The sequence below is a fragment of the Pteropus vampyrus genome, unplaced genomic scaffold (assembly GCF_000151845.1).
Source record: "Pteropus vampyrus isolate Shadow unplaced genomic scaffold, Pvam_2.0 Scaffold6, whole genome shotgun sequence".
NCBI lineage: Eukaryota > Metazoa > Chordata > Mammalia > Chiroptera > Pteropodidae > Pteropus > Pteropus vampyrus.
The window spans coordinates 14,374,839-14,381,775 of record NW_011888787.1 but is presented as its reverse complement, the minus strand read 5'-3'; the positions used below and the strand labels follow the sequence as shown (position 1 = coordinate 14,381,775).

The 6,937-nt window shown below is 35.6% G+C and overlaps 1 long non-coding RNA gene across 1 annotated transcript in view; it reads right to left on the bottom strand.

Annotated features, from left to right (window-relative positions):
- Window positions 1-6,710, bottom strand: part of LOC111745430 — a 79,328-nt gene extending 72,618 nt beyond the window's left edge. Inside the window, exon 1 of the long non-coding RNA XR_002782641.1 lies at window positions 6,636-6,710. This is a non-coding gene — a long non-coding RNA (uncharacterized LOC111745430). The remainder of the gene's footprint in view (window positions 1-6,635) is intronic.
- Window positions 6,711-6,937: the final 227 nt, after the last annotated feature.

Genomic DNA, 6,937 nt, shown 5'->3' with positions numbered 1-6,937 from the left:
TCAGCAACCCCATCTTTTGATTGGAGCATTTAATCCATTTACATTTAAAGTAATATTTGATAGATATGTAGATATTTCCACTTTATTCTGCATATTTTTTAACTTTTTTTCTTCTTCTTCTTCTTAAAGTAGTCCCTTTAACATTTCTTGTAATAGTGGTTTGGTGTTATGAACTCCTTTAGTTTTTTCTTATCTGGGAAGCTCTTTATCTATCCTTCAATTCTAAATAGTAGCTTTGCTGGGTAGAGTAATCTTGGTTGTATGTCGTTGCTTTTCTTCACTTTGAATATTTCGTGCCAATCCCTTCTGGCCTGCAATGTTTCTGTTGAGAAATCAGCTGATAGTCTTATGGGAGCTTCCTTATAGGTAACTAGCTGCCTTTTCTTGCTGCTTTTAGGATTCTCTCTTTGTCTTTAACCTTTAGTATCTGAATTATGATGTTCCTTGGTGTGGGTCTATTCAGGTTCATCTTATTTGGGACTCTCTGTGCTTCCTGGGTTTGTATGTCTCTTTCTTTTGCCAGATTAGGGAAGTTTTTGTTCATCATTTCTTCAAATAAATTTTCAATTCCTTGTTCTCACTCTTCTCTCTCTGGTACACCTAGGATGTGAATGTTTATGCGCTTGATGTCCCAGAGGCCCCTTAAACAATCGTCGTTATTTTGGATTATTTTTCTTGTTGCTGTTCTGATTAGGTGTTTTCTGTTTAGCACATGAGTGTTTCAATAAATATTATTATCATTATTATCTCTAATTTCAGTGGTCTTTGACAGACAAAATTAGAAATGAATCAGCACTACAGATCTTAACCGGATAGTAAGCAAGTGACGGTTGAATTTTAATTTGCTTGAATAGCATTACAAAATTAGGAAGCTAGAAAAGACCATTGAATCAGAAGTCAGCAAGCTATAGCATGTAGGACAAATACAGCCCACATCTGTTCTTGTAAATAAAGAGTTATTAGAACAAAGCAATGTCCATTCATTTATGAATTGTCTATGGCTATTTTTGAGCTTTAATAGCAGCACTGACTAATTGTGAAAGAGATTGCATGGCCTGCAATGCCTAAAATATTTTACAGAAATATTTTGCTAACCCCTAAATTAGTCTAACCCCCATCATTTTCCTGATGAGAAAATTAAATACAATTGTATAATTCAAAAATTGCTAAGAAATGTCCCAATGTATCATTTTATTACTTCACTGGAAACTTGTGATGTATGCAGACTGTTTACTGATAGAACTAAAACCTGCTTCTTTACCTTGTTTTGTTGTTTCTGTGACACAATTATAGTTTCTGGGAACCCAGAGAATGTGAGATTTTATTCTGAAACTATAGCACTTGTACTGTGAAAAGGAAAGTAGTTCTCATTAGGATCAGAAAAACCTGAGATAAAAAAGGCAGCATAAGCTCATGCCAAAAGTTGAATTTTACTTAATATAGAGAAAGATGGCAGCTTTCAACTTTGGCACAAAGTAGGAGTATCAAATTGCTGCAGAAACTGCTGTCCTCTGGAGACTGTTGACCAGAATGACCTCAGAAGTGATTTTTTATTCTCATGAGATGGCTTGGTTAAATATTTCTGGGAAAGAGCAGTGGGTCTTTAGAAAGGTTAGCACGTTATTTGTTACTTGGTAACCACTTGCAGAAGTGGGTAGGAGGCAATGAGACCAAACACAAAGGAATGGGGCATGGGCATGGCATTTAGTCACTGGCTATCGAGGGTATCAGTGGATTGTCTGGAAAGAGGGATATTTCATGGTTGAAGCCTTGATTTGCTTCTATTCATGTTCGCTCCCTAATGTAGTATGAATGTCACAAATAGAAGCCACTCTTGGGATTCCCAAGAACAAAACTTAGCTTCAACCTGAAATTTTCAAGTATTAGATGCATATCTCTTCTAACAGTGACATGAAGAAGGCACAGAAAAAGAAAACAGCATTTTTCTTTTAGGAAAATCAGCTCTATTTCCTTCTATGCCACAGGGAATGGCATGAACTATAAATTGTACATGCTATTTAAGGTATGCAGAAATAACCTAAAGCTTTTGCTACCAGAAGCCTTCATATGTGATTCCTATGGCGATGTCTTACAATCACCTATTTCAGAATTACCAAAGTGTGGTTTTTAAAAAATGCGGACTTCTGGTCCCTGTATCAGACATCGTGAATCAGCACTTCTGTGCATCACACCCAGGCAAATGCATTTTCAATAAGCTTCCCATGTGATTCTACTGCAAACTAGAGTTTGGGGACCATGGGTTTATTGAAGAGGGAACTAGCACTACATTTTTTAGCTCTGCCACTGTCTAGATTTGTGACTTTGAGCAATTTACTTATGATGAGTATAGTATAATCTACTCTGCTAGCCAGCAAGATGTATTAATTTTAAGAATTAAGAGGGGTGAACTCAAGGTGCCATGTCAGTGCAAGGTATAATAACCTGGAAGAGATCAGTGCACTGAGCTAAAATGGTTAAACTGCTTAAAGGGAAGGGTTTGCAGAAGGTAATACATTGAACAACATGGTTTATTTTTTTAATGTACTCAAGGAAAAGCATTCTAATTGATAAAATGTTAGCTTAGCTTTTCATGTTATGTTGTCCCTTCCCTTTATCTCATAAATTTGATAGCACAGACTAACGTCTAATATGTATTTTTATAAGGATGAAGAAAAATCTCAGAAACAATCAGTTTACCAAAATTCGTGTAGTCCTGCCTTTTCAATGTATTCTGCACAATTAAAAATATCTGGGGGCAGAGCCTGAGCTATCTCGGATAAGAAGCCATCTTAACATTTGAATGTTGCTACAGACTAAACTAATGAATATTTTATTCTCGCCAGCTGCTTCATAATCCTTCTCTTGCCCAAAAGCCATGAGATTATAAAATCCAATTTCACCTTCTCTGGGGCTTTGTACCCCTGCATATACAACAGCCAACTCTTTCTGGTATTTTATTGACAAAACAAAAGGCAGCAAAAGCAGATGTAACTGAAGATACTGCTACTAAATAAATCCTAAACCTGTTCATTTGTTCTTTTCTCCTACAACCTACAGTTCAAAACTGGGCCTGCCCTGCTGTCTTCTTGATTCCATGAACACTCCTGGAATCAAGGATCTAAGTGGCCACTAAAATTAATGTAGAAATGTGGGGAAGCAACAACTTCTCAAACTCAGTTTTAGAAAAAATGCTTCATTAAAAGACACATTTGAGTATATTAATAATAATAATAGATAACATGTATTATGTGACTGATCTTTTAATACATCATTCCATTTAACCCTCACAACAAGTCTATGAAGTAGATATTATTGTCCTCATTTTACTTTACAGATGAGGAAAGTGAAGAAGAGCTAAAAATTGCAATGAATATCACAGTATGTGTACTGAAAATCATGTTAGATAGTCAGCCCAGGTTTGCTTGGCTCCAAATATCACAATTTTAACCATTACAACAAGACAGACCTGATGATTCTGATATATCTATATCTGTTAGCAAACTAATTTTTATTTGAACTGAACGAGATTTCTCTGTTAGTCATTGTTATAATTTTTCTTTAAAATCTAGTAATTATCCCAATTTAAGAGACTGTGCCTTTAAGGCATATAATAAAGTGCTCTAAATAACAAATAAGCAAATATTTGTTAAATGAATGGATACTTCAGTACTTAGAAGACCTGCAAGGGATTTCAAACCCTAAACCCTCTTCCTTATAATGAATATCTATCAGCATTATTCTCATGCCATCTATTCAAATTAGCAGTTCTTCACAGGTAACTTGTCACTCTTAGTAATTACAGAAACAGTTTATAAACAGTTAACTTATTTTAAAGAGTGTGAATTTAGGGGGAGTCTATCAGATCACCCTCACTTCTGATACCAATTGCAAGTTCAGGAGTCCCCAAGACAATTTAGATTCAATAATTTCCTGGAAAGATTCAGAGAACTCTCTGAGAGCTCTACACTCACAATTATGGCTTAGGACACAGATTAAGTAAGATTAAAATAGACACAAATTAAAATCAACCAAGAGAAGATGCATGTAGGGCAGAGTCTAAAAAAGTTTCAAACACAGTTTCAAGCTGTCCTCTCCCCAGGGAGTCCTGGACTGCTTTATTTTCCCAAAAACAATGTATAATGATACACACAGAGTATTGCCAATCAGGGAAGCTCATCCAAGCCTTGGCATCTAGAATATTTATCGAGCTCCATGGTTAACTTCCCACATGGCTGACACCAGTTTCCAGCAACTCTGGAAATCAAGCTGATACCATGTGACTCAATGTTCTACCATAAATGACATTGTCAGACAATCTGGCATGGCCCATGCCCCTAGTCACACAAAGACACTCCTGTCAGGCATGACATTGCAAAAGCTTAGAGATTATCACAGAAGCTGAGCGGAGAGGGCAGACTGCTCTTGGGCAAGGTTAAATTCCTCACTACATAAAGAGTTCAAAGAAAATCCGAGGGTTTTTTCAAGAATATATTTTTCTGGTGTAGGATATCTAGAGGCTCAGTGTGAACACCAGGCTAAAATGTGAACACCATTTTCCAGGCATGTTGTTACTTCAGAAAATATGATTTAAAAAAGGAAACAGAGCTGATTTAGAAGGCAGCCAAGAACTACAAATATAAGCATAGATTAGCATCAAACTACAATAGCGACCAGCATGCAATTACAGCTATTTCATGTGACTGAATTAGAGATTCTAAATATGGAGGTAGATTTTAGTGGCCTTGGTTTAGGATCCAGTCCAATAACTAGACTCTGAATTCAAGCCTCTACTACATGGCTGCCCCAAAGTCAGTCTTCCTCTTAATTCCACCATCTTTTTCTCTAGCCTGTTCCAGACTCCTTGCTCTTCATCCTTCTGACTGCCAAGGAAACAGGTGGTTTGTCCATCTGGAACTCCAAGTTTTGCTCCATTCTGATCATTTCCAAATATGCTGAAGTCTCGAAGGCTTAATACATCTTGTTCCAATTATTTCAATTATTAGGTCTTTAAGTTGAAAGCAATAGTAACTTAATTCCTATTAATTTGGGCAAAAATGGACAGGGAGAATGCCACATGATTTCTGTTGTTCAAGTCACCCAGTGTGTGTTACTTTGTTATTGCAGCCCTAGCAAACTAATACACAGACTAAATATGTACTTCTGGTTATTTGAATGTCGTTTTATAGTTGTTTCATCTGATTGGTCAAAGTCCAGTACATTTTACAAAGAGAATTTCCTCTTTTGCATATGCAATTTCAGTCTCACATATTTCATTATCATTCATCAGTCTAAATCTATTGGTTTCCCTGTTCACATGACAGATTTTATTCTGTTTGGCAGATAAGTAGTTACCATAAGAATCTAGACTAATTAGTCTTATATAAGGCATAAAGACCCTAATTTCAAATATTGTACTTTACACACCTAGATCTCTACTAAATTCCTTTAATAGATTCCAATTTTATGTAGAAATACTCCATCTTTTTGTTCATTTTGACTCTTTATTTTTTAACATATTAATCATGGTCATTATGAACTCCTTACTTAATTATATTCCATATTTAAATAACCTCTACATTCGTCTTTTTTTTGTTTTATCTCTTGATTATTAGTCACTTTTTCTGCTTATTTGCATTTCTAATGCTATTTATTATATGCTGGACATTATAAATAATATATCATAGATGCTTTGGAGTATGTTATCTTCTTCTAAAGAGTTTTATCTAGCAGACAATTAAATAACTGAAGGATCACACTGACCCTAACATATCTTGATTTTAGTCTTTGTTTGGGTGGGTCCATTTCACTTTTTTTCTTTCTCCTAGCATCTAACCCTTACTCCTAGCATACTTCTGGCATGCTCCTAACTTCTAAGATGTGATATTTCAACAACGACAAACTCAAGGTAGTCACTAGCTGAATCCAAACTTTAATGTCACCCAAGAACCGTGAAACTTCTGAAATTCCTAATTATATTTCATCCTCCCTGCATTTCTTGTCTGCTCCATCTCTTGAAATCACATTCTGTGAATGTATAGTTTTATGATTCGGCCAAAGATCTCATGTAAATTTTTATGTAGATATTTTTGGGCTCCTCTACAGCTCTTTCCTGTCTAATACCTTAACCCTCAAATCCCAGTTACCACGGTAACTCCAAATACCAGTCTCTGTTTCCTCTGACAGCAAAAATGCTGCTTTCTGCTTAGAATCTATTCCTCCATACAATGGTTTGGAAATTGTACTCAGAGAGAAATCAGGGTGACTGTAAGATGTAGCTCATGTGCTTCTCTTAGCTCAGAGAACTGAGCCTTGCATTTCCTGCAAATTTTATATATTTGTCTATATGTATATATGTTTTGGTGGGAGGGGAAATAACTAACAAGCTGGTTAATCGTGGTCAAAATTTAAAGTCTTAAACACAGAGTTTAGGCCTCATGATCTATTTCTTTGCATTTCCATATCCCCTTTTCACCTCTTTCCATACCTTACTAACTATAACGTAATAAAAGCATATTTCTAGTAGATAATTTCACAAATAACTATAATCCTACTATAGGAAAAATCAACATGCTATCATCCTAGAGAGAAAATCTATAATTCTAATCAGTGAACAAATTAGTATCTAGACTTCTTACCTTCCGTGAGGCTCTATGGAAGAAATACATATTCTAAACAGCTTTCATAATTGCTTGATTACTTAAATGCAACCTATGGAAAGACAGAAGTAGGTAAGGGATAAAGACAAACACTACAAACACTTAGTGGAATTTCTTAGGTTAAGTTTCAAGTATGGGGCCAGAAGAATTCATTTATTTTCCCAAATTTTCATATCCAATGAAGAGGCACACTTTGGCCAGGTACAGTCAGACATACTTCAGTTCGTTCCAGGAAAATGACTCTGCTTATTGACACCTTGCTATTGTAGAAATGATGTATA